The sequence below is a fragment of the Panthera tigris genome, chromosome D2, assembly GCF_018350195.1.
Source record: "Panthera tigris isolate Pti1 chromosome D2, P.tigris_Pti1_mat1.1, whole genome shotgun sequence".
Lineage (NCBI taxonomy): Eukaryota > Metazoa > Chordata > Mammalia > Carnivora > Felidae > Panthera > Panthera tigris.
Window position 1 is genome coordinate 7,232,539 of NC_056670.1, and position 13,742 is coordinate 7,246,280.

Consider the following 13,742-nt stretch of genomic DNA (forward strand, 5'->3'; position numbering starts at 1 on the left):
TCTTACAAAACTAAACATACTCCATAAAATCAAGCAAATGCATCCCTATGAGTAGTTACTCAAAAGAGTTGAAAACTTGCATTCACACAAACATGGGTGTCATGTCTTAAATGCCTGACTCCCAAAAGAGGAAAAAGGGGGATAAAAGGAGGAAAAAAAAAAAAAAAGCCTCTGGATCTTTAAATCCCCTGGAAGCCTTTTCCATCAGTGGGGATTTCAGCCGGGGTGGCCTGCTTCTGTGTCTGCATGTCTGTTATCATAAGCAGAAGTCAATGATAAGAACACAGATCTCTGATATTTGGAGGACAAGGTCCCATGAGCTGGTGCAGGCTGTGCTAGGAGTATGTACATGGCTGCCTGCTGGGAGGTGAGGGGCACTGGGGGTGAATAGCTGCTGCCATACTGAGTTGAAACGGGCTGAAATTAACTATGATTTACGGTCTAAGCCTTCGTCTGGACGATGCAAGCTTCTGACTAGACTCCAGGGTTCCAAAATAGTTACATCAGTCCGATTATGCCAGTAGAGTATTTGTCTAGGTGGGGAGATGGGTTTCCTGGGGTTCCTATTCTGCCATCTTCCCTCAACTAGTTTTTTATTACATGTTTTTGTCTGTCTTTTGAAATACATGTTTATATATTATTTTGACAAAAATAGTTTTAAAATGCACTTTGGCAGCTAACTTAGGACTATTTCATAGGAATTCTTTGAGGAAAGAAAAGACTTCTAAAAAAGACAAAGACTGTTTATTCTCACAGCTGTCTTTAGTGAATTCAGATTTTTATATATTGAAATTATTTGAAGTAAGGTATAGTTGTCTTAGAAAGATTTATATTCTAGATTTTCCACGTCTTGAGGATATTACCTCTTTGCTCTTGTCTAAGTTTTTAACCTACTTTCCAAGTATCTCCAGTTAAATTTTCCCATTTCCCTTTGGAAAGTGCTGTTTTCTTGCTTTTTTTCCGCTTTTCCATTGTATCAAATTTATAAGGCAATGAGCCAATTGTGGGCATGAAATCCTTGGGAGGAGAGAGGAGGAAGTGGGAGGGGCAGCCATGGTGAATGTTTTCCTAAGTAATATTCAAGTTCTTTGAGAGAACTTACCCTCCCCCCTTTTTAAAAATGCTGTGATATTTTCTTTTAAATAGATTGTTTATTCTCCTGCCAGTCTCCCTGTTGCTCAAATGCTAGATAAGAAATTGTAAAGTTCACATGTTAAAGGGAGCACAAAAAGTATTTTACCAACCCTCAATCAAAAAAAAAAAAAAAAAAAAAAAAAAGGAAAATGCTGTAGATGAACAGGGTCAGGGTTCTTGGTTGCATAGGATGGAAAATAGCTCTAAATAACTTAATCAGAAAATAATTACTTGCAAAATGTTAGATAGCTCATAGCTCACGGCTCAGAGCCCTGAGCTGGGAAGATTGGCAGAAGCCAAGGGAAATAAGGCATGTCACCAGCTTACGATAAGGGCAGTCTCTGCTTAGGATGCTGACTGCTATTGGACGCTTGCTGTCCTAGTGCTGTCCCAGTGCTGTCCCAGTGTCCCACACTGCTGCCTTGACTGGATATTGGTGACTGTGCTCATTACCTTTCCACTCTGCTGGAGATCTCTCTCCATGACCTGACTCCTCCGCACCCTGCTTTTACCCCTGGGAGTCAGTGTCCAGAGCAGGAGGACCTAACTGGTCTCGGCCTTGCTCCCATGAGGAGAAAGATGGGGAAGGGGAGTATTTATTTGCTTCTCACCTTTTGATATTGTCTCCAAACTGAAATGGGTTTGGGTGCAGAGCAGCCTCAAAAGGACTAATACCTCCTACCGATTTCTCCTGCTTTACACCTCCTGTCTTCAGACTCTGTTTGCAACTAGAACTTGCAGTCATTCTTTAAAGAATTGTTTTCATCTCAGACCTACTTTTTACAAAAAAACAGATGGGAACATACTGCATACTCTTCTGCATTTTGCTTTTTTTCATTGAACGTACTTAGGAATTTTCCATACTGGCACGGAGGTGAAACATCTTTTTATTGGTTGTCCTTTATTCCATTTTATGATCATTCCATCATAAATAGTCCCCTCTGAGGGACATTTAGGTTATTTCTGGTTTATCACGATTGAAAACAGTACTCTAGGAAACATTTTCACACATGTATCTTGCTGTCCTTTAAGGTAAATTCCTAGCAGTGGAGTTGCTGCGACCAGTGGGTCCATGGATTAAACTTTCACCCTCAAAAACAGTATCATTTTATATTCCCACCCACATGCATGAGAGTGTTTCCTCCCTCCCACAGCCTTGGCAGACTTTAAACTTATCAACTTTTTGCAGTTTGTTGTAATTTGATTTTTGATTGCATTTCTTTAATTGTGACATAAAGCCACTTTGTGTTTATTGGTCATACGTAATTTTTTCCTTTGATCTGTACATGAGTGCTGACTCCATCTTCAACTTTTTTAAAAAACTTTTTTCCTAAATGATTTTGATGAACTCTTCAGAAAAAAGGAAGTTAGTTCTCTTTGTTCAGTTTTATGGCCCTGCCTCTGCTTGCCTTGAATTTGATAACTGCAAGATTCAGATGAAGTTATTTTAGAGCTTGATGGATTACTCTATTTTGAATTATTGATTGCTGACTGCTTTACTAATATGTACAATCATGAAATACCAAAGATTTTTTTTGTTGATAGTTGTTTGTTAAAGAATATTCTTTAAGAAATCACCTTGCTTAAACAGCAAATTGACAATGCTTTTAATCCAGAAGAATGTCATGTATCCACCACTGTTTGAGTTACTGAATCAGCTACATTCTCTTGGACAGAGATGGTAGAAATAAAAGGGAACTTAGTGGTTTTTAAACCTTTTTTTTTTTTTTTTTAAGGAGTTCTGCTTTTTCTCTGGTTCTAGTGTCATATAGCTGTCTAACCTGTGGCATGCTGCCTTACTTAATATTCTTTTTGATGCAAACATTTTCCTCACTCCAAGCCTTTTCTTTTGTTGTTACCATTTTTATGTTCTTTTATATGTGCTATTTGTGTTCATCTATGATTATTCCCTTTTTTTTTTTCCCTGCTTGTTAAACCTTTTAAATCTGAATGTTATGGGTAAATTTCACTGCAGCTTTGTTGATTGGTTTTCTGAGATAATTTCTGTTATTTTCTCATTTGTCTTTTTTAACCTAGTATCATTTGTAATTGTTTATACAGAATTTTAGTTTTTAAAGTCTCTCTGTAGTCTTTCCTCTTAGATTTTGAGTTATGAATTCATAGCCTGTTATTTAAATGAAGCTTTTGAAATCCGTTTTACTGATCTGTATCATATCTAACTATGCCAGTATTTCCTTCCTTGTCTGACGTGAACTCTAAAATTATATGAACACTTTCTCCCTGTTTCCTGGCATGTCCACTCAAACTTGTTCCTCATTCTTGGTTGAAAATGTGTCCAGAGTTGTAGTTTTCTTCTTTATTAATCAAGCATGTCAGGAATTTGTTAGAAAACTAAATATGGTTGAATACTTTTTCTGTAAGTATTTTGACAGTTGTAAAGTACTATATCTTTCCTGTTTCAGTTTTATGCACTATTCCAAGAATGTACCCATTTCTACCTTACTAAGGCACGTGTATTGTGTTCCACTGGATTTTTTCATAGATACATGTATTTTAGACTTGTGCTATCTAGTATAGTAGCCATGAGCCACATGTAGCTATTTATGTTAAAAAAAATTTTTTTTAATGTTTGTTTATTTTTGAGAGAGAGCGGGGGAGGGGTAGAGAGACGGGAGACAGAGGATCTGAAGCAGGCTTTGTGCTAAGAGCAGAGCTTGAACTCATGAACTGTGAGATCATGATCTGAGCTGAAGTCAGACGCTTAACTGACTGAGCCATCCAGACGCCCTATTTGTTTAAATTTAAATTAATTAAAATAAACATTGATTTTCATTTGCACTAGTCGCCTTTCAAGTGCTCAATAGCTACATGTGGTTAGTGGCTACCATGTTGGACGACATAGATACAGAACATTTTCATCATTGTGGAAAGTTCTATTGTACAGTGCCATTCTAGACAGTGCCGTTTTGCTTTTCATTCTAAAAAGGTCTCATTCCTGGAGATGATATAATTATTCCTTCTATGGCTATCTCTGGTATTAAGCAAAAAAAATTTGAGATATTTTGAGGTGGGTTGCATTTTACATATTCATAGTTATAATGAGATTACTTTTAAAAATCAACTTTATTGAAGTATAATTTATGTGCAATGAAATGTAGTCACTTTTAAGTTTACAGTTCAGTGAGTTTTGACATGTATACACATCCACGTAAACAGCACCATAGCCAAGATTTAGAACATGCCCTTCTGCCATCAGGTCCCCAAACCTGGTTCTAGGCAGTTTCTAAATCTTAATTGTAGTTAAGTTTTGCCTGTATGGATATTTTATATAAATGCAGTTACATGGTATGTACTTTTTTTGTATCTGGCTTTTTTCTCTAAGCATAATTATCTCAGTTGCTGCTTGCATCAGTAATTTGTTTCTTTTTATTGCTGAGTAGTATTCCATTGTATGGATAGGGCAGGATTACTTACCCATTCACCTTTGATGGACATTTGGGTTGTTTTAAATTTGGGTCTATTATGAACAAAGCTGCTATGAGCATCCATGTCTAAGACTTTTGTGGACATTTATTTTCATTTCTTTTGATAAAATATCCATGAGTAGAATTGCTGGGTCATATAATATAGGTTAATAAGTTAGTAAAAGAAAAAAAAATAGATGTGAGGTTAATGTAGCAGAATAGAAATCATAGGAAAACTGACACATACATTGTTAGACAAAGATGCCAAGATAATTCAATGGGGAGCGGATACTCCTATTAAGCAACGCTTTGGAACAACTGAATGTTGGTATAAAAAATAAAATGAACCTTGACTATTTGTCATATACACAAAAATCTCATACTACATACAAATGGATTGTAGATAGAAACATAAAAGTAAAATTTAAAGCTATAAAATAGGTAAAAACAGAGAAAAAAATCTTTGTGACCTTTGGTTTAGTCAAAGATTTCTTAGTGCACAGGAAGTTAAGCATGAAAAAAAATTCACAAATTGGGCTTTATCAACATTAAAAATTTCTGTTCTTTGAAAGGCACCGTTAACAAAAGAGAATGAGTCTGGGAGAAATACTTGCAGTGCATATACCTGACAAACGACTTGAATTCAATACAATATAAAGATGCTTTTACAAATTTGTAAGAGGACAACTCCATAAAGAAAAGGGCATAAGATTTGAACATAAACTTTACACAGAAGATATGTAAATGATAAGTAAGTATATTAAAATATATTCAAAATCAATCATTAGGGAAATGAGAATTAAAAGATAGTGAGGTGTGGTTTCATATTTACTGGGATGGCTAAAACTTAAAGGGCTAATTGGTTGGCAAGGATATAGATCAACTGAAACTCTCAACCATGTTGGTAAAAGTGCAGAGTGATAACTTCTTTGAAGAAATACGTGGCAGGTTTTTTTTTTCTTTTTTTTTTTTAAGCTTAAATTTTAGTTAATATACAGTGCAATATTGATTTCAGGAGTAGAATTCAGTGATTCATCACTTACATACAACACGCAGTGCTCATCACAAGTGTCCTCCTTAGTACCCATCACTCATCTAGGCCATCTCCCACCTCCCTACCTCCATCAACCCTCAGTTTGTTCTCTGTAGTTAAGAGTCTCTTATAGTTTGCCTTTCTTCTCCACCCCTCCCCCCATATGTTCATCTGTTTTGTTTTTTAAACTCCACATAGGAGTGAAATCATGATACTTGCCTTTCTCTGATTGACTTATTTTGCTTAGCGTAATACATTCTTGCTCCATCCGCGTTGTTGCAAATGGCAAAATTTCATTCTTTTTGATAGTTGAGTAATAGTCTTCTCTCCCTATCTGTCTCTCTGACATCTTTTTTTTTCCATTCATCAGTGGATGGACCTTTGGGCTCTCTCTGTAGTTGGGCTATTTAATTCTGCTATAAACATTGGGGTGCATGCTTCCCTTCAAATCTGTATTTTTATATCCTTTGGGTAAATACCTAATAGTGCAATTGCTGGATTGTAAGGTAGTTCTATTTTTAGTTTTTCCAGGAATTGCCACACTGTTCTCCAGAGTGGCTGCACTGGTTTACATTCCCACCAAGCAGTGCAACAGGGTTCCCCTTTCTCCACAGCCTCACCAACACCTGTTGATTCTTGTGTTGTTAATTTTAGCCATTCTGACAGGTGTGAGGTGGTATCTCATTGTGGTTTTGATTTGTATTTCCCTGATGATGAGTGATTTTGAGCATTTTTTCATGTGTCAATTGACCATCTGGATGACTTCTTTGGAGAAGTGTCTATTCATGTCTTTTGCCCATTTCTTCACTGGATTATTCGTTTTTTTGGGTGTTGAGTTTGGGAAGTTCGTTATAGATTTTGGATACTAACTATATATATTATTTTTAATAGCCTTCTGAATTTTCTCAATGGGTTATAGTTCACTTCCCCTACTGTTTCTTTTCCCTCTAGTTTTATTTTCTTTAGTACTGGGGATTATTGTCTTTGAGCATAGACCTTGACGTAAAGCTCTTAGTTTTGCTTCTCTGTTTACCTTGAGGTAATTAATATAGGAAAAGGCAGTACTGTCCAGGCAAGTGTTAAGAGTGGATTTTCAACAAGATACTTTACTTGTATTGGATGTATAATTGATTTTAGGTTTGACAACATGAAGGTAAGTAGGAGAAAATAGTTAAGGACTAGAATGTTTGGAGCACGCCTGTGTTAATGGGATTAAGGCAGAGATGACTTATATGTTGAAAAGGAAAAACAACAACTCAGTTTTTGTTTTCGTAGTAGCAGTGGCAGCTGTAGATGAGTAGAGTTCTAAGAGCAAGTTTTAATTTAACATGAATACATCAGAAGTAAATATGATGCCAAATAGCTACAGAAAAATATAGCAGATAAGTAATTATTTTGCTGTTTTTAGATATGCACTTTTCTTTTTTTTAAATCTGTTTTTGGATTAGTAGGGACTGTCCAATGTTCTTAGGCTCTTTTCTGAATGGGATACCTTAAAAGAGGGTTTGCTTCTGGGTTTCTCTCCAAGTGCTAGGAGCATTTGTTATGATTGTGGTTGTCTGTACACTACAGTGTATCTGTAGTAGAGCTTGTCACATAGGAGGTACTCAATAAATATTTCCAAGATGAATTTTTATCAGTTCCCCAAGCATTTGAAAATGAAATAATGCTCTAATAATATAAAATTAGTATCAATATGTATTGGTACCAAGCAGAGATCTACCAATTCATCTTTAAGAAACAGATTAACTCTCAGGTTTTACAATAAGACTTGAATTTAATTCTCTAGAATATAGTCTACATAAAGCCTGTCAACGGGTTGGTTAGCTGTTGAAACATGGAAGAAACATGGCTAAGGGAAAGGAAACTTTAGCCAATGAACTTCAGATATTTTGGGCAAGACCATTCCTGTTGTGGAGATGGAAACATCAGAATGTCTTTGTTAGAAATTGATTTAACTAGCTTCTTTTGTTTGATTCCATGTTTACTCAGCAGCAGTATAATTTCACTTTTCAGTGCGTCTGCTTATGGCAAGATCTTGAACTGGCCATAAAGATGTGAATAATTTTGTTCCTGTGGCAGTTGGATTTTTCAAGAAAATTAATATATTGCCATTATGGTCATTATGATATTTATATATCAGTCGTGTGATATGAGTTTGAATTTGTCCCTGAAAAAAACAAAAGCACCACTCAATATACTGACAGGATCAGGGCTTACCCAGAAAGGTAGAAGATCAGACCCTGGACCATCACACTAATAGTACTTCACCAAAGTAATTAACAGAATTTTTGAGGCCTATAAAGAAAGCTTATCTTGCAACCCAGATTCTTTTCCCCCCTCTATTGGAATGAGTTTAGTGGCATGGTCAAGTGTTTGGAGCAGCTAGATAGAATTTGGCATTTGATTTATGTGATCTTCTTTGCAGTTGAACATTTTGTATTCATTTGCCTGTAGAGTGCTCTCCAGTTGGTAGAGCAAGTATATGTAAATGTGTATGTACTGTATTTCATAAAGAAATATTGTAAGGTCAAATTTGAAGTTATTTTATGATCACTGACTTTCTTAATTGGAATATTTAGCCCATTTATATGTAGTATAATTATTGAAATGTTTTGTTTACGTCTGTCATTTTTCTATTTGTGTTGAGTTGTCCAGTATTCATTTATTCATTCATTTATTCCTTCATTCCTTCTCTCTCATTCGCCTTTTCCTGTCCTTTCTGGAGTTAATAGAATAACTTTAGGTATTTAATTTTAATTCTGTTGACTTTAGCTGTACTAAATTTATATACTCATACATATTTTAGAGATTGCACACCAAGAATTACAAAACACATTCTTAGCTTACTATAGTCCTCTTAGAGTTAGTATTGTCAGCATTAAAATGTAAGAACCTTACAAAAGTAGAATTCCTTATCCTTCCATTTCTTTTATGTGGTTATTGTCATATATTTTATATCTATGTATGTAATAAACCCCAGAATACAGTGTTACTTGATTGCTTTAAGCAGTTGTCTTTCAAAGCAAGGGAAGAAAAAGATGTTCTTTTATAAATATAAATATCTTTTATATGTACTCCCATTAGTTCCCTTCAGCCTGAGGGCAACAGATTTTCACTCATCTTTTGTTGATCATTTTTGAGGGGCATTTTGCCGGATATAGAATTTGGAGCTGAGGTTTTTTGTTGTTGTTGTTGTTGTTGTTGTTTTCCCCTTTCAGCACTTTAAAGATGTCATTTCATGAGCTTTGATAAGAAGTCAACCATTATTGATAGTCCTCTGTTTTTGTTTCTTTCCCTTTATCGTTGGTTTTCACTGGTTTTGACTAATATGCATAGTGGTTCTTTTTCTATTTCTCCTACTAGAGGGTTAGTGAGCTTCTATAATCTGTAACTTGATGTTTTACACCATTGTTGGGGAATTTCCATCTGGGATGTCTGTAAAAAATGTTTTTCTGCTCCATTCTCTTTTACCTGTCCTGAGACTCCAGTAACATATATGATAAATTACTTTGTATTGTTCCACAGGTCACTGAACTGTTCATTTTTTCAATTTCTTTTTTTCGTTCTTCAGATTAGATAATTACTACTAATCTGTTGTCAGGTTCATTAAATTTGTATTCCAGTTAGCATTTATACATAACAAACCACCTCTAAACATAAATACGACGTAGAACATTTATTTATCTTCTACTCATGCATTCAGGGAGTCAGGAATTCAGATGAGGCATGGTGGAGATGGCTTGTTTCTGCCTCACAGTATCTGGAGCTTTAGCCGTGAAGACTTGGTGACTAGAAATGAGTTGACACATTGGGGGCCCGAATTATCTGCAGGTGTTTTCACTGGCATGTCTGGTAAATGCTGGCTGTTATCGGGTCTTCAGCTGAGCTGTTGGCCAACACCCCTTTACTTGACCTTTCCAAGTGGTCTCTCCGTGTAGGTTAGTTTGTGCTTCATCGTAGTATGTTAGCTTGGTGTCCAAAGTGAGGATCCAGAGTCCAAGGTGAACGTATGTGACATGTTTATGATCTGGTCTTAGAAATCACTCACTGTCACTTTTGCTACACTCTCTGAGTTCCAGCAGTCACAAAGCTGTGCCCAAGTTCTAGGGAGGAACCGCAGACTTTACCAGTTGATGGGAGAAGTATTAAAGGTACGTTAATGAAGAGTGTGTGGGATGGTGCTACAGTCACTCTTGGAAATGCAGTCTGCCATGTCTTTCTTCTGCAGTCTCTAGTCTTCTGTTAAGAGCACAGAGTAGATTGTTCTTTCCAGATACTGTACTTTTGAGACCTAGAATTTCTGTCTTTTATAGTTTCTGTATCTTTGCTGAGACTTTTCATCCTTTTACTTATTGTAATAACCTTCCTTTACATTCACGTGTGTATTTACAATAGCTGCTTTGTAGTCTACCTCTGCTAATTCCAACATTTGGTTCATCTTGGAGTTGGTTTCTATTGACTGCTTTTTTCTCTTGGTCGCGGGTCATGTTTTTCTGCTTTGCATGTCTAATAAATTTTAATTGTATGCTGAATGTTGCGAATGAGATGTTGTAGGGAGTCTGGATTGCTACTTTCTTTATGGGTGTTGAGTTTCACTTTGGCAGGCATTTAAATTAACGGTTAATCTGGTATTGTCAGCCTTGGTTTTCTTTGTTAAGGCAGGCCTATTTCAATTTTGTCTTTCATCTTAGGGCATGGTCCTCACTTCGAAGGTGTGGCCTTTCTGGGGTCTCAGCTGAATACCTGAGGTGCTTACATGAAGTCTCTCCGTTCTGGCTGGGCCAGAACTCCTTCTCCTGGTACCGTGCTGTCTCCGGTGTCCTCTCTAGTATGCTTTCAGACCCTGCGCACCTGCAGCCAACCTTTGGCCAAGGACCAGAGGTGCATTTCCGTATGGACTTCTGAGGCTCTCCCATTCATCCCCTTTTCTGTGCTACTCTGTTGCACAAACTTTAGCTGCCTTAGCACCCCTGAGCTTAATCAGATCTCTGCCTTTTACCTCGGTGAGATCTTTGTTACATTTGTTGTTTCTGCTTCATCAGAAGAGACCCTCCCAGCTGAAAGCACGGTGGTTGTGGGAGTACTCTCCTGTTTTTCTGGAAGCCTCAGAAGCCTGTGCTGCCTTCTGTTTAGTGCCTCAAATAGTCACCTCATCCATTTTGCCCAGTTTCACATTTGCATATAGCAAGAGGATGATTTGTGTACCAGATATTCTGTAATGGTCAAAAACGTATACATGCTACTGTAAGAAAATTTTTATTAGATGACCCCTTTATATTGAATGCCAATATGAAAAGAAGATTCTTAGAACAAAATTATTTAAAGCATGTAATTTGGTTACAATAACCTTGCTATTATAAAATAATTTATAATGTTCAAATTTTGCTTTTTATTGCATTTTACCCATAAATTTGTATTGACTTTCTCTAGAAATGGCAGATACAGTGAAAATGTTTATATTATTCTCTCTTCCCAACTACTGGTTAAACATTGCTAATCAGTAATGATATTCTTTTCCAGTTTTCAACCTGGATGTTTTTTTATAGTCTTAATATTGCACCCCAACAGGCCGCCACCAGTTTGATGCCTGTTTGCCAGTTCTAGCGTATTTCCATCTTACTAACCCAATCAGTATTATTTTGTGGGATATTTAATTTTATGAAAGGTTACCCCAGTGGATAATTTTCTAGAACTAAGGTGATTTAAAAAAAAAAAAAAACAAAAAACTCAAAGGAATCATTCAGGCTATTTAGTAAGTCCTCAGCACTTAACTGTATAGAATGTAGAAAAATACAAGATTGGGAAGCAGAAATTCTCAGCCCTTGTGCCTCTAATAATACTTGAGATTTAAAAGAGAATCAAAAACTGGGTTTGAATATACCTTATAGACACCTAACCAAAGTAACCCGAGAAGTGTCTTGATGAAATTAAAGATTGGGCTTTCCATGGCTATGCCTCTAGGAGGGATTTAAAGAGCATTTACTAGCATTTTAACAAATTGTTTGTGTTTGGTTACTCGTTGTTTCTCACTGGGATCTGATTTGTGGTTTTGTGATTGTGTACGCCAATAATTTCTTTTAAATATCCTCAAGACAGGCTCAGTATGAATGAAACCTCATGAGTCTTCATAAACAGGAATTGCATGAATCTCATTAAAACTATTTCTCAAAGAGGACTGTTATCACAGTAAAAAAAAAAAAAAAAGCCTAACTTCTATTTTTTTCTAATTCAAAAATAGTATATGAAAATACTAATTTTGTGTAAACTAAGGTATATTGTTCAAAAGCAGTTGGATTTCTAAGCTCATCAGACCCATTTTTTGGAAGTAAAATAGTTTGATACAACTTTGTCCGTTCTGTACTTTTTGGGAAAATACAGTAGGACAGGCAACTTTTCTTTTCTTTTGAAAGTAGTGTACGCTTCTGTTTTAACAGCATAGTTGCAGAAGTGTTGGAAGCGAACAGTGAAAACCTGCGTCTGTCCCCGAGAACTTTTGCTAACCATTATGACCGTTTTGGTAGGTGCCCTTTCCTTCCTTTAGGCACCACTTGAATGTGCCTGCGGGGCCGCCACGTGGGAACCCTGCTCCCTGGATTTGGGCAATAGGATGTGCATGTCCTTGTTAATATAGTGTTGCTTTATGTACTTGGATTCAAAAGTTAAAATGACCAGACCCAGGATGAACTAAAAATAAATTGTTAATCCTCCGGAACACCTTTTTCTCTGCTCACATTTACATTACAGGCTTTCTGTGAGAAAACTGTAATTTGCAGATCATTTCCTGCTTATTCATTTTCTCTCAAAAGAAACCCTTGGAGGAAAAGATAAGGCAGATAGTGATGAATTGTTGTTTTCTGAATTTTATAATCACTGTCCTTCAAATAATTTGTTTTTGTCTTGGTTATCCCAGTTGTCCATAGCATTTATCTAAATTTCTAAATTTTCAACCAAATTAAAATACAAACTGAGAAAAAGTTAAAAGCTTCTGGAAGAAAGCATAGAGAATATCTTTGTGAACTCTAGGGGTAGGGAACGATTTCTCAGAGAGAGGACACAAAGTTCTAAACAAAAGAACAAAAGAAAACTTTGATATAGTGGATTGTATCAGAATTTAAAATCATTGTTTGTCAAAACACGTTATTAAGGGCATGAAAAGGCAAGTCATAGACAAGGAGCAAATATTTATGTCAGTACATGTGTCTGACGAAAGACTTTTTACCCAGAATATATAAAAGCCAGTAATAAATAAAAAAGCCAGTTAATACAACTGGGGTGGGGGAGAAGAATGAGCCCATGATTTGAAGAGACATTTTAAAGAAGAAGGTATAAAAAAGGCTAATAAACGAATGAAAACATGCTTAAAGTCACTAGTCATGAGAAGGAAATTTAAAACCGCAGTAAGATACCATTGTATGTACATTAGAAAGACCGTGATTAAAACAGCACCAGGTGTTGATGAGACTTTGGAGCAACTGGAACTCTTTTAAAATGCAGATGGGATTGTAAAATGGTATCACTGTTTTGGAAAACCGTTTAGTAGTTTTTTTCTAAAGTTAAACATACCACCTGTCTACCCTGTCTACCTTATGACCCAGCAGCTCTACTTCTAATTATCATTTATTTATGTGAGGAACGAAAAGCATGTGTCCCCAAAATTCTTGCACAAGAATGTTTATGTACTTACTCATAATAACCCCAAACTGTAAACGTCCTAAATATCCATCAAAGGAGAAGGAATAAATAAATGGTGGTGTAGTCACACGATGGAATCATACTCAGAATGAAAGGAACGAACTGTCGATATAGGTAACATAAATCAATCTGTAAAACATTAGATTGGATGAAAGAAGCCAGTTGCAAAAGACTGTGTATCATGTGATTACATTTATATGATGTTCAAGAACAAGGACAAATTAATCTGTGGTACTAGTAGCTGCCTGGGAGCTTGCTGGGGTTTGACTGTAACTGGGCATGAGGGAATTTTCTGGGGTGGTGGAAGCATTCTATATCTTGATTGAGATGGTTGTTACAAACTCGTAGAATTGTACACCTAAGATCTGTTTGTTTCACTGTATGTAAATGTTGCCTCAGTTTAAAGAAAAAGTACAAACTGAGAAAGGTACAGGCATGGAGAAGATAAAGATGGA

The 13,742-nt window shown here is 36.2% G+C and overlaps 1 protein-coding gene across 2 annotated transcripts in view; it reads left to right on the top strand.

Moving 5' to 3' along the window:
* Positions 1-13,742, top strand: part of PTEN (phosphatase and tensin homolog) — a 92,016-nt gene that overhangs the window by 38,056 nt on the left and 40,218 nt on the right. The window lies entirely within an intron of this gene.